At 38.1% G+C, this 19,392-nt stretch overlaps 1 protein-coding gene across 1 annotated transcript in view; it reads right to left on the reverse strand.

Moving 5' to 3' along the window:
• Window positions 1–19,392, reverse strand: part of LOC150085545 (kelch-like protein 5) — a 380,377-nt gene that overhangs the window by 331,923 nt on the left and 29,062 nt on the right. The gene's annotated exons all lie outside the window — the stretch shown is intronic.

A 19,392-nucleotide genomic window follows, 5' to 3' on the forward strand; every position in this document is an offset into this window, starting at 1 on the left:
TTATAGAAATATAATGGTTCACAAAATGACAGTGGATTATAGAAATACAATGGTTTGCAATGTGATCAAGTTAATGTGATGCATATTTTCTGGAAGTTTTTCTTGCAAATGAAAGTACAAAGTACAAATCATCTTAAAACTTTAAAGCATTGTTAAATATATTTTGTTCCCTGAAAGAAACACAAATTGTAGGGGAAAAAGAAGAAAAATCCTTATTTCGTGTGTCAGTTTTTTTGCCTTTTCCTCCAAATATTGTCAGAAATTTTCCTTATATTCTATTTAACCAATAATGAAAATTTCTGCCAATATTTAAAGACTTGTCAATTTTCAAAAGGCACTTTAATCTTTGATCAACCATGTAGACTATTTAGCAACACTTATGCAATGTTAATGCAGGCTTCTTAACATCCCTTGTGGGATGTCAAGCAGCCAGCATTAAAATTTTTATTGTTAAATTCATATTTTTTTTAAAAACTGAATTATGGTGTCATCTAAGTGCCTAAAAATATATTAGCCTTCATACTTTGGCTACAATTTTGCTATGGTGATTATGATATCAGTGATGCAAGTAGTATGAGCCATCAAACACCCCAGACAACCATTACTGTAACAGAAATGTGAAGGTACATGCAAAAGTGGATCCAAACTATTCATCTGGGAGATATGGAGAAATACAATGATATTTCCAGGGAGTAAGTAACAGAAAGATGATGTTACACATACATGACAATAACTGAAAATTAAGCCAAAATTTAGGCCGTATTTATCTCAAATTTTTAACCAGCCTTTATATAACATAAAAGAGGTGATCATTTAAATCGAGGACTTGTGCAATATCTTAATGTCATCATCTGTGGATTTCTCCTTCTTGAAATATTCTCCCTTGAACTAGACACACTTTAGCCACCATCATACCCGTACATTAAATGCTTCTTGCAAGCCATTTTTAGAAAGACTGCAAAGTCCTTCCATTGTACTTTCGAAAGACTGCAAAGTACTTCTGACACTACTGCGAGCATCGTTATGTCGGATGCGAAACGAATGCCTTTCAGAGTTTTCTTCAGACATCACACAGGGCTAAGTCCTGTAAATAAGGGAGATGTGGCTGAACCTCAGCACTATGGATGTGATCACTGCCTGCACAATATTAGCCATATGGGGACTGGCATTGTCTTGATGGAGAAACCACTTCACACCAGAAAGTTCAGTCACACTGGAATATGGCTGTCCTACCAAGACACATTACCATATGCTTCATTTATCTCTTTCATTGTTTCCGATCCATTTAAGCCCCGTCTGACACAACAACAAATCATATATCATTGTTCAATCTGTATGTCTGACATGATACTTGCTTCAAAATCATCGTCAATGGCACGCAACTAAAAAACTCTTCCCGTAACACTTGCTCAACGAGTACTGGCATGCACACAGAGTCTGCTAAGTAGCGATCAAGGAGAGCACCGTCGATGGCAGTTATGGAACGTTCACACAGAAAACAAAACCTTGCAGCAGTCCGCAAATTAAATGAACACATCTTGTACACAAAACACAAATAGCTTATTTTTATTTAACCCATTGTGGTCCAATGTCACATCTCACACAACATCGCAAAATTTCTCTTTCGGTCCACTGTAGCATTAGCATACCTTTCTGTTTTGCCAATTATATATCTCCATTATATTGAGTTCAAATGGAATTCACACCTCACACTGGAGTGGCAGGGCAATGTGCTCAAGGTGACGAGAGTTCTGTGGCTCAGGGGAGAGCCAATAGGAGCAGTCCTCCTGCAAATCACGGCCTGACAAAGTGTAATACTTCTTCAACATTAGCAGACCTTTCTGGAATGGGACATGATGTAGATCTGTGTGTGTGTGTGTGTGTGTGTGTGTGTGAGAGGAAGGTGGGTGCTAACCCACTGTTCTGATGACCATTTATGAGAGCTTGAAAAGTAGGCGATGGATACCAACAATTACCAACAATGGAAACCTCCTGTGGGACCAGTACACTTGGGTCCCACAGGGGGTGTCCGTTGTTGGTAATTCTGTTGTCAAAGAAATGAGAAATACATGTAGGCCCTGCTTCACAATGCTTCATTTTACATTGTTTCACATTAATGCCTTTTTAATATAATAATTAAAAATAAAAAAAAAAAATATATATATATATATATATATATATATATATATATATAAAGAGAAAATTTGAAAAAGCAAGCGTAAATGCAGCACAGGAAGTGGGTACCTAGGCGGCGCTAGTGTCGACATCAGTTGCTTTCTCCTCATCCGCCAGTGCGCACATGTTGTGAGCGTGAGCTGTGCCTTAAATTTTAATAAATTCCGGTGTTCATTAACATTACCATTAGTAGAGGCATTTGATGCAAGAAAGCAAGCTTATGCAGCATCAGCCAAAAAAAAAAAAAAAAAACGCCACTTCCACTTCACCCCTCTGTTCGTTCGAAATACCTGTCCAGCTGAGCCTTAAACTTATTTAGGCTATCAACTTCAACGACAACGGATCGAAGTCTGTTCCACCAACCAACCGCCCGCTGGCTAAAGGAAATTTTCCGCACGTCTATCCTACATCTATCTTTCCTCAATTTGAATTTATGCCCTCTCAGGTGATTATTCTGAGCAAGAGGAAGAATCCCATCAGTATTGAGCATGCTCAAACCATTCAAGGCTTTATACACCTCTATCAGATCACCTCACTGGTGCCTAGTCTCCAGACACTAATTTGCAAAACTTAAGCCTTTCTTTGTAAGAGCACCCCTTTGTTCCATTCACTAATTTTGTTGCCCTTCTCTGTACTCATTCCAGCAGCTCTACATCCTTCTTGAAATGAGGCCTCCAGACTTGTATACAGACCTCTAGGTGTGACCTGACCATTGCCTTATACAAGGGAATAATCACCTCTTTATCCCTGCTACAAAAATTTCTATATATCATTGACAACACACCATGAGCTACTCTTGCAGCCCGTCTGCACTGCTCAGAGAACTTCATATCTGCCTGCACAACCACCCCAAGGTCCCTTTCATTCTCTACCACTGTCAGTGTAGTACCACAGCGTTGATACGTTGCTCTGGGGTTGCTGTTTCCCATATGTAGTACTTTACATTTGTCAATGTTAAACTTCATTTGCCCCCTCTCAGCCCATCTGCTCAACCTTTTCAGATCCTGTTGCAGCAGCATAGTGTCAGTAGTGTCCTTGACAACCCTGCCAACCTTCGTATCGTCTGCAAAATTGGACATTAAGCTTGATATCATCAATATCATTTATAAATACAGAAAACAATAATGGAGAAATACTGAACCCTGAGGGACTCCACTAATAACATTAGTCCACGATGAGCAGTGTCCATTGATTACCACTCTGTCTTCCACCCCTCAACCACCCCTTTATCCATAGCAGCAATTTGACTCCAATGCCACACTGCTCTAATTTGTGCAACAGTATCAAAAGCCTTTCTAAGATCCAAGTATATAATATCAAAGTTATTCCCTGCATCCAGTTCTTTTGTGACTGCATCATAGTATCCAATCAAATTGGTCAGGCAAGACTTCCCCTTAACAAACCCATTCTGTGTCCGAGCTATAACTGAAGTCTTGTCTAGATGATCCTGCAATGCTTCTTTAACCAGTGCCTCCATTAATTTCCCTGGAACAGAAGTTAAACTAACATGTCTGTAATTACTGTGTCTCCCTTTGATCCTCCTTTGTGGATTGGGGTCACATTTGCACAGCTCCAGTCCATGGGTACCTCCCCTCAGTCCAGGGAAGCTCTCATAATTATGGCTAAGGGTTTGCTTACTTCCTTTGCTGCCTCCTTTAATATAACTGGATAGATCCCATCCACCCCAGGTGCCTTTCTTGTCTTTATCTTCAACAATTTCTCCTCCACTTTACTCTCAGTTATTACAAGATTCTCTAGCTTACTGCCAGAGTTGAATACACCTCTGGCGTTCCCCTCGCTGAATAACTCCTCATGTGTAAGTGTCGATGCAAAACATTGATTTAGTTTGTTAGCTACCTGAGCAGGATAATCAACAGTTGACCCATCGATATCAAGTGGACCAATCTGATTCATCCCCTTCCTTCTATAGTTTACATAAGTAACGAAGTCTTTGCTGTTTTTCTCTGCATCCCTTGCCATAGATTTCTCGTAATCTGTCTTCGCCTGCCTAACCTCCTTTGTAACTTGGTTACATATCAACTTGTGTCTATCATAGGCTTCTGTGTCACGTGTTAATCTGTACGTATCCCATGTATTTTTCTACTCTGCCATATGTCTCATTAGTTCTTCTGACATCCATTTAGGCCTAAACCTTAAAAAATATTTCTTAATTGGTATATAAAGCCTAGTAGCATCCAAGATAAGTTATTTGAATGCTTCCCATTTTGAATTTGCTGTTGGTTACATCATCAGTTGGTCCCACTGTATAGAATTTAAATACTGTCTCAGTCCATCGTAGTCACCTTTATGAAAGCAATAACCCTTCCCTTTACCCCTAATGGTAGTTACCTCTTTGTGTAAATCCTACTTCAGCACACTGTGAATACTGCCACCTAGTGGTTCATTTATCTGCAGATTCTTAATGCATGAAGAATCACTACTGATAATCAAATCCAGAGTATTACTCCCTGCTGATGTAGAAAACAATCATCCAATAAATCCACAAAAGCCTTGCCAGTGTATGAGTGACCAGCCCCAAATTCCAGTCAATATCTGGGAAATTAAAATCCCCATTATAAGACTCTCTGATTTACTGGCCCACTCTATTTCCCTGTACAGTTTCTTATTATACTCAGAGTCATTAGGTCTATAGCACACTCCTACTCTCAATTTTGATCTCCCAATGCTTATGTCACACCAAACTGACTCGACACTGCACTGTCCAGTGATGTCGACTGGCTTCACTTCCTTGGATTTTATGTGTTTCTTAACTAATAGCATAACCCCTCCTTCCTTCCTATCCTGTCTATCCTTTCTGTAGACGTTGTACTCCCCAAATTCCACTTCTGCATTCCTTATATCTGTGTGACACCATGTCTCTGATATCCCAACAATATCTGCCTTTGATGTTTTGAGCAATACCTCAAATTCATCAAATTTATTTACTAAACTCTTAGCATTGGTGTACACGCAAGTATACATGCACCTGTTTCTATTCTTAGCTACCCTAACACAACCCATGTGTTTACTTGTACCACAATGACTCCCAGCAGTCTCTGAAATATCCTGCATCTTGTTTTTCAGGCTTCTGCTCATTCCAATAGAAGCAGTGCAAGAATCACTTTCACCTCTGCCAATGGCTACTGTTAATCTATTAGTGTTTTTCTCCCCCCCAAGCTAGCAGTTTTCTGACCCACCTAACACTGCCTCAATAGCATCAGCAAATATTCTTGCACCCTTTCTATTTAAGTGTATCCCATCCCTGTAGAAGCAGTCTCTCCTGTTAACAAGTACAGTCCAGGCAGAAAAAAATTCTACCCCTTGAGCCTTGCACAATCTTTCCAGGGCCGAATTCATATAATCCCTCCTATCATGTCTGGGCAGAATTGCAGACACTTTCAAATTCAACCCTAATTCACGGCTTTTTTTCAACAGTGACCTGTACTTAAGTAATAATGCCGAGAAGATCAAGCAATCACATACATGAATTTTTAATGTAAGCATTTCTAGAACAACTTATTCAAGGAGTGAGATAATGGAGAAGATGTTGAAGTTATTACTTCTCTGGATAGATAATATGAACCAAAACAACATTCCTGTAACACAGGCAGTGGTTATGGACAAGGCTAAGAGCTTGTTCAATGAAATTAATAAGGAATTGGGAGGGACTGAATCATATTCGGCTACCAGGGAAAAGCAAACAACTTGCCCAGAAACGTTTCAGTTCTCAACAATGCTCCAGGCCATCCAGACAACCTTTAAGATATTCATAATGATGTCCTGAATTGTGAAGATTGTTTATTTGCCACCTAACACTACCTCACTGTTGCAGCGAGTGGCTCAGGACATTATTGCGACCTTCAAGGTGCACTATTTACATATGAACTTCAAAGAGATTGTCAAGGTAGTGCAGGCATCTAACTCACTGACTCTGAGGGACTACTGGAGGTCCTACAACATCCTTAAGGCCATAAGTAACATTGCTGCAACCTGGAAAGAAGTATCACAGCCATGCATGAATGGTGTTTTGAGGAAATTGTGGCCTGATGCAGTGTCTTACTTTCTTGAGTTTGAGACAGTTTCAGCAGTGACTGAATATGTCACTCAGATGGATGAGGATGTTGGCCTTGACAAGGTTGGCATTAGAACTTACAATACCGGGATCCCGGTCATTTTTTTTCCAGTATTGAAATACCGGTATTGATACAAAAAATACTGGTTTTTCGGTACTAATTTAAAAAAAAATAATTGTTTATAATTTAATCACATAAAGGTTATAAAATCACCTTTATGTAATTATGATGTTATCTCTACTAGCAAATTTTTGATAAACCATCGATAGGACACCAGGCAACATTGCAACCTGTCCACAATTCTCGGACAACTTCATGTCTGACTGTATCGTAACTTCCAAGTCCCATTCCTCCACTACTGACTTTAGTCCAACTGTACCAAATGTATAAGTTACTTTCTGGTTGCTGTTCCCCAAGTGTAAGACCTTGCATTTTGCTGAATTAAAGCATAGCTGCCAATTTCAATTTTCTGACCATCCCGGAAGTCTATCTAGTTACTCTGAAGATGCTCTGCTTGGCGGTGATCATTAACTACTCTACTGATCTTTGCATCATCTGCAAGTTTAGACCTCACGTCCTCCATCCCTTCATAGAAGTCATTTAAGATAATCAAAAATGACAGTGGCCCAATACTGATCCTTGGGAACCCCACTTCTTACATTAACCCAATCTGAGGAATAACCATTTATCACAACCCTCTGCCAGTGCCCTCAAGCCACTGTGCTATCCATCTAAGGATTTTCCCTATGATTCCAGCCTGCTCCAGCTTATAAAGTAACCACTCATGAGTCGAATGCTTTGCTGAAATCCAAATAAACAATGTCGAAATTATTCCCTAAATCCAGCTCACAAGTAACCTGTCAAAATGGCTAACCAGATTTGTTAAACATGATTTTCCCTTTACAAAACCATGCTGTGTATCCTACAGAATTCCATTTCCATCTGAATTCCACCCTTGATCATTGCCTCCGTGATTGTCCCTACTACTGAAGTTAGACTGGTCGGTCGGTAATTTCCTGTTATACTCCTAGAACCGCCTTTATGTTCCAATTTACACCAATCCAACAGAATCTCTCCTGTCCAGTGATGCTCTCATAACTAGCCTTAATGGTTCAATGCACTCACTTGCCACCTCCTTTAAGATTAAAGGGTATATGCCATCAACCACAGGAGCCTTACTTGCCTGGATAGATAATGTAGGTGCGAAAGTTCTAATTAAATAATCATTTGAAATTTCAACATCATTAATTACATTTTTTTCAACTTCATATCCCTAATATCTCATTGACACAAAGGGGATTTTTTTTATGTAAATATCACTGCAAAGTAACTGTTGAGTTCATCTGCAACTTCAGCTACGTTATCTAATACTATCCCATGTCCATTGTGTAAGGGTCCAATCTGATTTGTCCTTTTCTTTGCATTTATATATGTGAAGAATTCCTTAACTGCACTCTGTGCTCTCTTCTTTATTCCTTATCCCCCACTCTTTGCTCTCTTCTTTATTTCTTATCCCCACTCTTTGTTCTCTCCCAGACTCAGTAAAGATACTATAGTGAAAATTATACTCCGCTTAATAAAACGTCTTTCTCCTTCAGAAAATGATGAATATAATTCAACCAGGGAAGACCAACATGAAACAGAACATCGGTATTCCGCAAATTCTTTCCAACATAAGAAATTGCCCGACTCCAATGAGATTTTAAAAGATGAACTTGAGTCAGAAATTAATTAAATACTTAACTATTTTTGCTAAAAAAGTTCAAAGCCTAGAAAATATGGACTGAGATCATCTACGATTATCTCGTACCAGAACAGAATCCGAAAGGGTGTTTTCTGATGCTAATCAGATACGGTATGTACCAAAATTAGATCCATTTTAAACGATCATACTATTGATCGTTTATGTTTCTTAAGAGCTCACTTTATTCGGACAGGTAGTGTGGATGCTTAAACATCGCTAAACTTTGCAGTAACAATATGTATTTTTTTGTTTTTAGAATAACTGTATTTTAATGATTTTTTTCAGAATATTTATTATTGCAATAAAAGTTTATTTAAAACAAGAATTAAAGTAATTACAGTACTTGTTTTTTTCCTTACTTTATTGCATCTAATTGTCATCAAAATTTATTGAGAAAGATGTTTGTTTTTGGGATACTGGTCTTAATACCGGTATCCCAGTTTCATAAATTAAAAATACCGGAATACTGGTATTAAGATTTTAACCGGTATTGTAAGCCCTATTGGCATTGATGATGTCAGTAAATTGCTGCAAAGCCATGGTCTCTTTCAAAGGAGGACTTAGAGGAGTTGGCTGCACAACTTACTAAACAGGATTCTACAGAGGAAGAGCAGGAGATTGCGCCAATTAGGACCCTCAACCACAAAGACACTTCAATCAGCTTTGGCACAAATACAAACAGGCTGTGCGCCTCCGTAGCCAGGTGGGAAGGAGCAGCAGTGCGTCGCAAACGCTTCTTGATTAGATCGGGGTTCAAGCCCGTCACCACCAAATACGGATGATGCGAAAAGGTCAGGAAATGGCCACCGCATATCCCTGAGCAATATGGCCTAAGCTGCTAATGCTCCTAAAAACCAAAACAACAACAACAACAAACAGGCTGTGAAACAATATGTGAACGAAGTACTAAGTTAAATTTTTATTTTATTACTTATATTTTATCTATAAATATTATTTATATCTCATAATTATAAAATAGCCACAAATATTTAATATAAAAAACACTTATATTAACTCTTATGGTTCAATTTTCGTAGTGAAGGAGCCTATCTCATTAAATACATTGCAATCTCGATTTACGGCACTTCAGCTAACAACCTTGAGGAGGTGGAATGTAACCCTGCCCTAAATTGGGGCCCACCTGTATATTATGGGGTGAGGGAGGTGGAGTGAGACTGCAATGTAATCTACCAGGGGCAGGGGTTAATGACTGTGGAGCAGATGTCATCTTTTAAGAGCAGGAAGGGTGACACTGTTGTACATGTTGGCATTAATGATATTCAGAGTGCAAAGCATGTGGACTTGTATAGCAAATGTTACAGGATGGGACTAAATTTGAAAGGGTCTGCAGTTCTGCCCGAAAACGATGGGAAGGAGTATATGATGATGGCCTAGTCAATCAATACGGCCATCGAGAGATCATTTATGGCTTTTGAGATAGAATTTTTTCTCAGCATGACCTTTGTTGCTAACAGGAAAGCCTGCTTCAATAGGAATGGGATGCATATGGGTGGAAGGGGTGCAAGAATGTTTGCTGATGCTATCAAGGCAGTGTTGGATGGGTCAGAGAACTGCAGACTTCGGAGAAATGTACAAATTAATGGATTAGCAAAACCACAAGTAGAGGTGACAGTGATTCTTGTAATGCTTCTGCTGGAACATGCAGCGGCCTGGAAAGCAGGGGTGCTGAGGATTTCAGGGCCTGCTGTGAGTCATTATGGAACATGTAAATACATAGCTAGCTGTGTTAGAGTAACTAAAAATAAAACCAGGTGCATGTACAGTTGCATTTATACACCAGTACTAGGAGTGTGGTGGATAGATACTTCAGTACTGGTAAAGTACTAGAGTATTGTTCGGATATAAGAAACATGGTGTCACTCAGATATAAGGGATGCAGAATTTGAATGTGGGGAGTACGATGTACAAAATGACAGATGGGTAGAAGTGGGAGGGGAGTTATGCCCTTAGTTAAAAAGCACATAAAATCAAAGGCAGTGCATCTAGTCAATACAGGGGCCACTGCAGTGTTGAATAAGTTTTGTGTGACATAAGCACAAGGAAAGCAAGAGTATGTTAAAGTACCAATGATGCTGATGACTAATGAACAACTATACAGAGAAATAGTGGGCTAGTAAACCAAAATGCCTTATAACAGGAGATTTTAACTTTCCAGATAGTGGCTGGAACTTGTTGGTTGGTCACTCACACACCAGCAAGGCTTTTGTGGATTTATTGACAGTGATCTACACAAGCATGTTAGAGAGGCAACAAAAGACAGCAATACTCTAGATCTGATTATCAACAGTGATTTGTTAATGCATAAAGAATCTGCAGCTATAAAAACCATTAGGTGGTAGTGATCACAGTGCCTTGATGTGGGATTTACTTAGATTTAACTACCAACAAAAATAAAGGGTAGGGTTTTTACTTTCATAAAGGAGACTACAGTGGTGTGAGAGAGTTTTCAAATTCTATACAGTGAGACCAACTAATGACATTAGAAACAATAAATTGTAAATGGGAAGCACTCAGGGAAATACAGTAAGTGCCAGTTATACGGATCACATTTGCAAATTGAATTTTGATTCTAATAAATGGCGATTCTAATAAGCGAAAATTGAAGAATAATATCCACAGGCTATAAAAATAAAGATATAAAGCATAAAATTATGCTTCATTACCAATTAAATGATATGTGAAAATTTGATGAATATTATCTACAGGTTAGCAAAATAAAAATAAATTTATACTTACGTACACAGCTTAATTAATATACATACATATTAAGAACCATAACGTTTTGTAACATGATTATAATTTAACAGGTAGTCACTTATTTTAGATTTCTTTAAATTATTGCTACAAAGTCATTCAATAATATTGTATAACAGTCTATATTCATGATCACTTGCACTAATTTCTTCCAATGTGCTCCTCAGGAAGGCTACAGAGTCAAGAGTTTGCCATTTTGTAATTGGAATTCATTCAGGAATTCAGGTTCATCCTCATTTTCCTCCTCCTCAGAAAAATTATCAGTAAAAGACTGGGCAATTTCTTCATCTGTTAAAGCTGTAGTAACTTGTAGATCACTATCTACGTCCACCAAATCATTAAACTCCTCTTCACCCATATCTTCAGGCTTTTCAACATAATCAGTATCAGGACTTAGCTAACCATCAAGAATAATTAATCCCACATTTTTTGAAACTGTTGCTAATGCAGGTTTCAGAAACTTCATTCCAGACATTCAAGTTTACTCTCTTTCTGTTAACTGACTTTTTTTTTTGGGTAGTAAAATTTAAAACACAGTAAAAAAAATATAAGCGTCAATCAATAACAACATATACAGCATGCACAAATAGAAACTCACACTACATGCGCAACTTTTTACAGAGTAAAATATTTACGAAGTTTAGATAAATGGGAATCAAGAGCAGATTCTGAAATTTTATTTATGTTTTTTTATATGATTAAAGATTTCAGTGAAGGGGAAATACATTTCACCATAATAATGAAAAAATACACAGAATTCCAGCTATCCGTATTATCACAAATGCAATAAGATCGAGTTTACTACCCATTTATAAGATTGTATACAAAAAAACCCAAAAAAACCCGAAAACTGCAAATTGTTTTTATTGTTTTATGGTTGTGACCTCTAGAAATGTGACCTCCAGAAATGTGCTTTAAACAAATATCACAGAGGCCTTCAAAATTGATTCTTATAACCGAAGATGTGATTCTAATAAACAATGAAAGTGTAGTGCATTTTAATGATTTGAATCGGTTCTTTGAAATTTGATTCTATAAAGCGGCTGATTCTAATCATTAGTGATCACTATAACCGCCGCTTACTGTAATTATAGAAGCTACGAGGCTTTTCGTACCAACTAAGAAATATTGTTTAAGGCTCAAACCTAAATGGATATCTGAAGAACTACATGAAAGAGAAGAAAATGCATGGGTATATTAGCATTAGTAGAGGCATATGATGCAAGAAAGCAAGCTTATGTAGCATCAGCCAAAAAAAAAAAAAAAAAAAAAAAACTTCCACTTCACCCCTCCGTTCGTTCGAAATACCTGTCCAGCTGAGCCTTAAATTTATTTAGGCTATCAACTTCCACAACAAGGGATGGAAGTTGATTCCAGCAATCAACCACACACTGGTCAAAGGGAAATTTCTGCACATCCATCTACAACTGTCTTTCCTCAATTTGAATTTATGCCCCCTCAGGCAATTAATCTGGGCAAGAGGCAGAATCCCATCAGCAATGGCATGGTCAAAGCATTCAAGGCTTTATACACCTCTATCAGATCACCTCGCTGGTGCCTAGTCTTCAGACACTGTAATTTGCAAAATTTAAACCTTTCTTCATAAGAGCAACCCTTTGTTCCATTCACTAATCTTGTTGCCCTTCTCTGTGCTCGTTCCAGCAGCTCTACATCCTTCCTAAAATGTGGCCTCCAGACATGTACACAGTATTCAAGATGTGGCCTGACCATTGCATTCTACAAGGGGATAAACACATCCTTTTTTCCTGCTAGAAAAATTCCTGTATATCATTGACAAGATACCATGGGCTACTCTTGCAGACTGTCTGCACTACTCAGAAAACTTCATATCTTACAACACATTTAACCCCAAGGTCCTTTTCATTCTCTACCACCCTCAGTGTAGTAGCACACAGTTGATATGTTACTCTGGGGTTACTGCTACTCATATGCAATACTTTACATTTGTCAATGTTAAACTTCCGTTTCTATCTCTCAGCCCATCTGCTCAACTTTTCTAGACCTGTTGAAGTAGTGTATCATCATTACTATCATTACCAGCAAACTTAGACATTAAGCCAGATATTCCATCATCAATATCATTAATAAATACAGAAAACAACAATGGACTCAACACTTAACTCAGGGGGGGGGACTCCACTAATAACATTAGTCCACGATGAGCAGTGACCATTGATTACCACTTTCTGTCTTCACCCACTCAACCATCCCTTTATCCATAGCAGCAATTTGCCTCCGATGCCACATTGCTCCAATTTGTGCAGCAGTATTCCATATGCAACAGAATCAAATACAATCCTAAGATCCAAGTATATATCAAAATTATTCTTTGCATCTAGTTCCTTTGTGACCACATTATAGTAATCAATCATATTGGTCAGAAAAGTCTTCCCCTTAACAAACCCATGCTGTGTCTGAACTAGGACTGAAGTATTGTCTAGATGATCCTATAGTGCTTCTTTAACTAGTGCCTCCATTAATTTCCCTGAAACAGAACTTAAACTAACAGGTCTGGTAATTACTTGTGTCACCCTTAGATCCCCCTTTGTGAACTGGGGATACATTTTCACATTTCCAGTCCATGGGGACTTCCCCTGAGTCAAAGGATGCTCTCCTAATATGGCTAAGGGTTTGCTTACCTCCTTTGTCGCCTCCTTTAATATAACTGGATAGATCCCATCCACCCCAAATGCCTTTCTTATGTTTATCTTCAACAATTTCTCCTTCACTTTGCTCTGAGTTATTACAAAATCATTTAACTTTATGAATTAACCTCTGAATTCCACCACCCTGAATAACTCCTCATGTGTAAATGTAGAGACAAAATACTCATTCAGTTTGTTAGCTACCTGAGCAGGATCATCAAGAGTTTATGATAGTTAAACTCAGGTAGTTAACAAATCATTGATATCAAATGGACAATCTGATTCATTCCTTTCCTTCCAGAGTTTACATAAGTAAAGAACACTTTGCTGTTTTTCTTTGCATCCTTTGCCAAAGATTTCACGTAATCTGCTTACCCTCCTTTGTGCCTTGATTTCAGACCAACTTATATCTACAAACAACAGGTGACAAGCTTCTGTGTCACCTGTTATTTTATATATCCCATGCATTTTTCATCTCTACCAATTCTCATTAGTTCATTTGACTCCATTTAGGCCTAAACCTTGAACAATATTTCAGCACACTGTGATCACTGCCACCTAGTGGTTTCTTTATCAGCAGATTCAATACTGATAATCAGATCAAGTGCATTACTCCCTCTAGTTGCCTCCCAAACATGCGGCTGCAGAAAACAATCGTCGAATAAATCCACAAAAGTGGATTTATTAGATGAGAGTGTGTGTGTGTGTGTGTGTGTGTGTGTGTGTGTGTGTGTGTGTGTGTGTGTGTGTGTGTGTGTGTGTGTGTGTGTGTGTGTGTGTGTGTGACGACCTTGCTTGTGAGTGACCAACCCACAAGTTTGGGTCAATATCTGGGAAATCAAAATCCCCCATTATTAGACAATCTGATTTACTGGCCCACTCTATTTTTCTGTTCAGCTGTTCATTATATTCATCAGAGTCATTTGGCATATAACACACTCCTACTGTCAATTTTGCTTTCCCAGGGCTTATGCCACACCAAGCTGACTCAACACTGCACTGTCCACCCATGTCAACTGGCTGCACTTCCTTAGCTTATAACTAATAGCATAACTCCTCCTGCCTTCCTATCCACATTGTACCCCACAAATTTTAATTCTGCATTCTTTATATCTGTGTGACACCATGTCACTGATATTCCAACAATATCTGCCTTTGATGTTCTGGCCAACACCTCAAATTCATCAAATTTATTTAACAAACTCCAAGCACTGGTGTACACATACACCTGTTCTTATTCTTAGCTACTCTAACACAGCCCACGTATTTACTTGTTCCTTGATGACTCCCAGCAATCTCTGTAATCTCCCGCACCTTGTTTTCCAGCCTGTTGCTCATTCCAATAAAAGAAGTGCAAGAATCACTTTCACCTCTGGCAGCAGCTACTGTTAATCTATTATTCCGTGTATCCTCCCAAGGTAGCAGTTTTCCGACACACCTAACACTGCCTCGATAACATCAACAAATATTCTTGCACCCTTTTTATTTAAGTGTATCCCATCCCTGTAGAAGCAGTCTCTCCTGTTAACAAGCACAGACCAGGCTGAGAACAATTCTACCCTTTGAGTCTTGCACAATCTCTCCATGGCCAAACTGATTAACAAGGTTCTCACAGCATATACTCCCTCCTATCGTGTTTGGGGAGAATTGCAGACACTTTGAAATTTAACCCTAACTCACGGCTTTTTTTTCAACATTAACCTGTACTTGCTAAGTAAGTCTGCAGATCTCCTACTCTTAATATCATAAGTGCCAATGTCAACAATAATATCACCTTTTGTGCCCTTAAAAGATAATATCTGGTCTACATCAACCTTTGCCCCTGGCAGACATTCCTGGTCCTATTCCCTATCCTTCTTGCACAATATATTCCCCGTTTCCCTGACAATAGAATCCCATCAACAACCATTTCCTGTGGGACCAATGCATTCTGTTTTGGGGATTGCCTCTGTGTTGCCTGATGTTCAAGCGCAAGCTCTGGCATTGATGGGGACAGATGAAAGCTTTACAGGTCCCTCAATTTAAATCGTTCTAGGGCATCTACCCTATTCTTCAAGCTTTCGTATAGGCCCAAAACAATGTTGAGTTCCGCCTGGTTTCCTCACACTCCTTACATCAAGCAGACACACACACACACACACACACACACACACACACACACACACACACACACACACACACACACACACACACAAAGACATTCCCCTTGGCAATATCATGTTCTGTTCCTGAATGCCCCAAAAACATCAAACAAGCAGTACATTTCAAAAGGCTGTGATTCAGAGGACAACCCCCCCCTCCTCAGTTCTGCCCTGAGCCACAGCACTCCCACTACTTTGAGCCTTTTGCTTTGCTGCTCTGGTCTGAGGCATGATTTCGATTAAATTTCAAATTCAATACAATTAAAAATATAACACTAAACTTAAATCCCAATGCAGTTATATCACTATATATATATATTTTTTTTTTTTTTTTTTTTTTTGCATCAAATACTGTTTCAACAGTTTCTTTTACAATTAAAAAGAAATTCAATTTTAATTTACTCAGCACTTGTCCGTGTTAAAGGTATTGTACAGTTGTATATTACTTGGTGGGATTCCACTACTTAGTAAGTAATCACTGTTCATGATTTCAGTTTAAGTTTCTTTTTTGGAATGAGATCCCTGTTGCTTTAGTTTTTTCATCCATTTAGTTTGAATTTTTTTTTTTCAACCTTGGGAATTTTGTAGAATATACTCTTTTGCCTTATACTTTTTTATGTGTTTGGTATTGGCCTTTCGTTCCTGGATTTATTAAGTTAAGTTCCTTCTCCTAAAAACCATTTGTTTGTCACTTTGTTACTCTGACACTTGTCTCAGATCTGCTGTTCATCTGGCAGCCATTATTGTGAATGTTTTTTTTTTCTTCTTAACAAAACCCTGCTTCATTTAACCTGGCCTTTAATAGTGTGGTATTTTATCAATTGATCTAAAATTCATCACCTTTGGGGGGTTATTAATTTTGCCGTTGAGTAGTTGTTGTTATTTGGTTTTTAGGAGCATTAGCAACTAAGGCCATATTGCTCCGGGGATATGCGGTGGTCATTCCCTGACCTTTCCGCATCCTCCGTATTTGGTGGTGACGGGCTCGAACCCCGGTCTAATCAAGAAGCATGTGCTACGCACTGCTGCTCCTTCCCACCTGGCTATGGAGGCGCCGCCGTTGAGTAGCTATTGGACTCTGGCTGTTCTTGATTCCTGAATTTTCAAAGTTTTTATTTTCCTTGCTGGATGCATTGTTACTCTCTTCAATGGATTCACTCAACCTTTGATGAACCCAAAAAGGGCATACCTCTATCTACAGCTGCAAGTTAATTTGGGAGTTTGAGCCATGATTAATTAGACCTTGTTCTCCGATCGTCTAAAATTTCACTGGATCATCTCCTGTAGATCTGAATTATTCCTGTTTTTGTTTGACATGTTCCTTCACGAATATTTATTCTTTTGGCCTTATGTCTGGCGTTTTATGTATTTAGGTACATTCGACAGTAGCTTTCGAATCTGTCGTCATTGTTATCTATATAGCAGATACTGGTAGTTCTATGAAACTTGTAGCGGTGAACGAAATTTATAGCTGTGTAATCAGTATCAGCAGAGAATTGCAAATTATAAATCATGGCACTGCTGACGTGATTTAATTATTTAATTTGTCATGTAGACTGTAACGTACAACAGCAGTATTCGTAGATCTTTTAGAATCAGTGATTTGGCATAGATAGTGAGTGTGAGAGTTCGAACCACATGAGTGGCAATGAATAGTTAAATTTATTATCTATTATAACTACTTAGATTTTACAAACTTAATTTTTTAACTCAATACATATAATGACTTACATTTTACAAACGTATCGTTACAATTTAATGCATATAACTTGATAGGAGATACGAAATTCATATAACATAACTCAGTTGGAGATAAAACTCGATACTGAAATATATAGTAGTAATATTACATTGTCTAGAAGCAAACAAAGCAGTTGAGAGAAAAATAGGGACATTTCATGAAAGGGATCATATGTCAAATGCTTCAAACTGTGCAGGGCAGCAGTAATGGAATCAAAAGTATATAAAAATGTGTACTTTGTAATATAAGTATAGAGTCTGAAAAGATGGAAAAGAGAAGTACACAGAGTGCCTGAACTAAAAGAGGTTTAAAGGAAGAAAGTAGAAAAAAGAAGTAAAGTAGTAGTGAAAAAGTGAAAGAATTTTAAAAACCTAATGCAATAATGAAATGGGAGGGTGGAAGAAAACAATATACGAAAAATTACAAAATACCAAATAAATAATAAAGAGATATCACTTTATTCAGATATGGGAGGGCAATTTTTGGAAAGAAGGTCGAATATAGGGATGGCAAATATACAGAATCTGAGTACAGTAAAAGAAAAAAATGATATATGGCTAGGAATTTCATTAGGGGACTACTCCTGACCATGTAACAGGCACTGCATATCCAAACTTGTCTATAGTGCAAGAAAAGGGAAAAAGCAAATATGTGGCCCCTCTCATGTTAGTCCCTACGCAGCGTAAAAAATTAAGTAAATAAAGTAAAAGAAGTAAAACAATACAAATATACAAAAGGTGTGTACCATGCTGTAATGGGAAAAAACTGTAATATGATTAAAAAATTGTAGCCAAGCAAATGGTATAAGGAAGGGTAAAAATTCTTGAGGATTGGGAAGGGAAGGGAAGGAAAAGTAGTTAAAAGAAGGCGAAAGTAGCGATACGATCTACGAATACTGCTGTCGTACGTTACAATCTACATGACAAATTAAATCACATAAGCAGTGCTATGATTTATAATTTGCAATCCTCTGCTGATACTGATTACACTGCTATAAGTTTCGTACACTGCTACAAGTTTCATAGAACTACCAGTATCTGCTATATAGATAACAATGACGACAGATTCGAATGCTACTGTTGAAACAATGCCAGCAGAAACCGATTCTATGCAATTACAAGCCCGAGTAAAGAATAAATGCACCAATTTAATCAGAAAGTCATAAAAAATATTAACCTACTAAATTTAAATCAAAAGTAATAAAAAAACAATAATTTCAAATCAATAAATAAAAAAAAGTCCACTTAGCGGCATTCAACTTGTCTGGCTCCCACTGTATATTGTGAACTCCTTCTGACCACGTGGTCATCCCGGAGTATATTTTTTTTTTTTTTTTTTTATGAAAACCCCAAACACGAGATGTATTAGAAGCTATAGTACCGTGCTTGGGTTGGAGGTTGAGAAAACGAAAGAAAATATTGGTTGACATTGGACTTGAACTTCTACAAACTGTAATTTTCAGGAAATACATATGAAGGAAGGTTGTTCCAGAAAACAGCAATTGAATGAATAAACGAGGAAGATGAAAAGTTGGTTCTGTGAGTGTGAAGTTGGACAGTAAATGGATGTTGGCTAGTGGCGGCACGTGTTCAGACTGTTTTGAAAGAGAAAGCGAGAATTATAGAATTCAATTCAGAAAAACAGTGCCCATGGAAGTATCTGTAGAAAAGGCAAGCAGCAGAAACAGTACGTCTATGAGACAGCGAGTGAAGAGACTGTCAGAGATGAGCCATAAATTAACTTAACTGCCCTCTTCTGAATGGAATCTAGAAGCCTGAGAAAGGTTTTGGGAGCATGTTTGTTTGTTATTTGGTTTTTAGGAACATTAGCAACTAAGGCCATATTGCTCCGAGAATATGCGGTGGTCATTCCCTGACCTTTCTGCATCATCCGTATTTGGTGGTGATGGGCTGAAACCACGGTCTAATCAAGAAGCATGTGCTAAGCACTGCACTGCTGCTCCTTCCCACCTGGCTACAGAGGTGCCGGTTTTGGGAGCACTGCCCCAGATGTGGGAACAATATTCCATGGTAGGGTGGATTTGCGATTTATACAGAGTGAACAGCTGTTTGAAAGA

Source organism: Mastigoproctus giganteus, chromosome 5 (assembly GCF_048544385.1).
Source record: "Mastigoproctus giganteus isolate SK-2022 chromosome 5, ASM4854438v1, whole genome shotgun sequence".
Classification (NCBI taxonomy): domain Eukaryota; kingdom Metazoa; phylum Arthropoda; class Arachnida; order Uropygi; family Thelyphonidae; genus Mastigoproctus; species Mastigoproctus giganteus.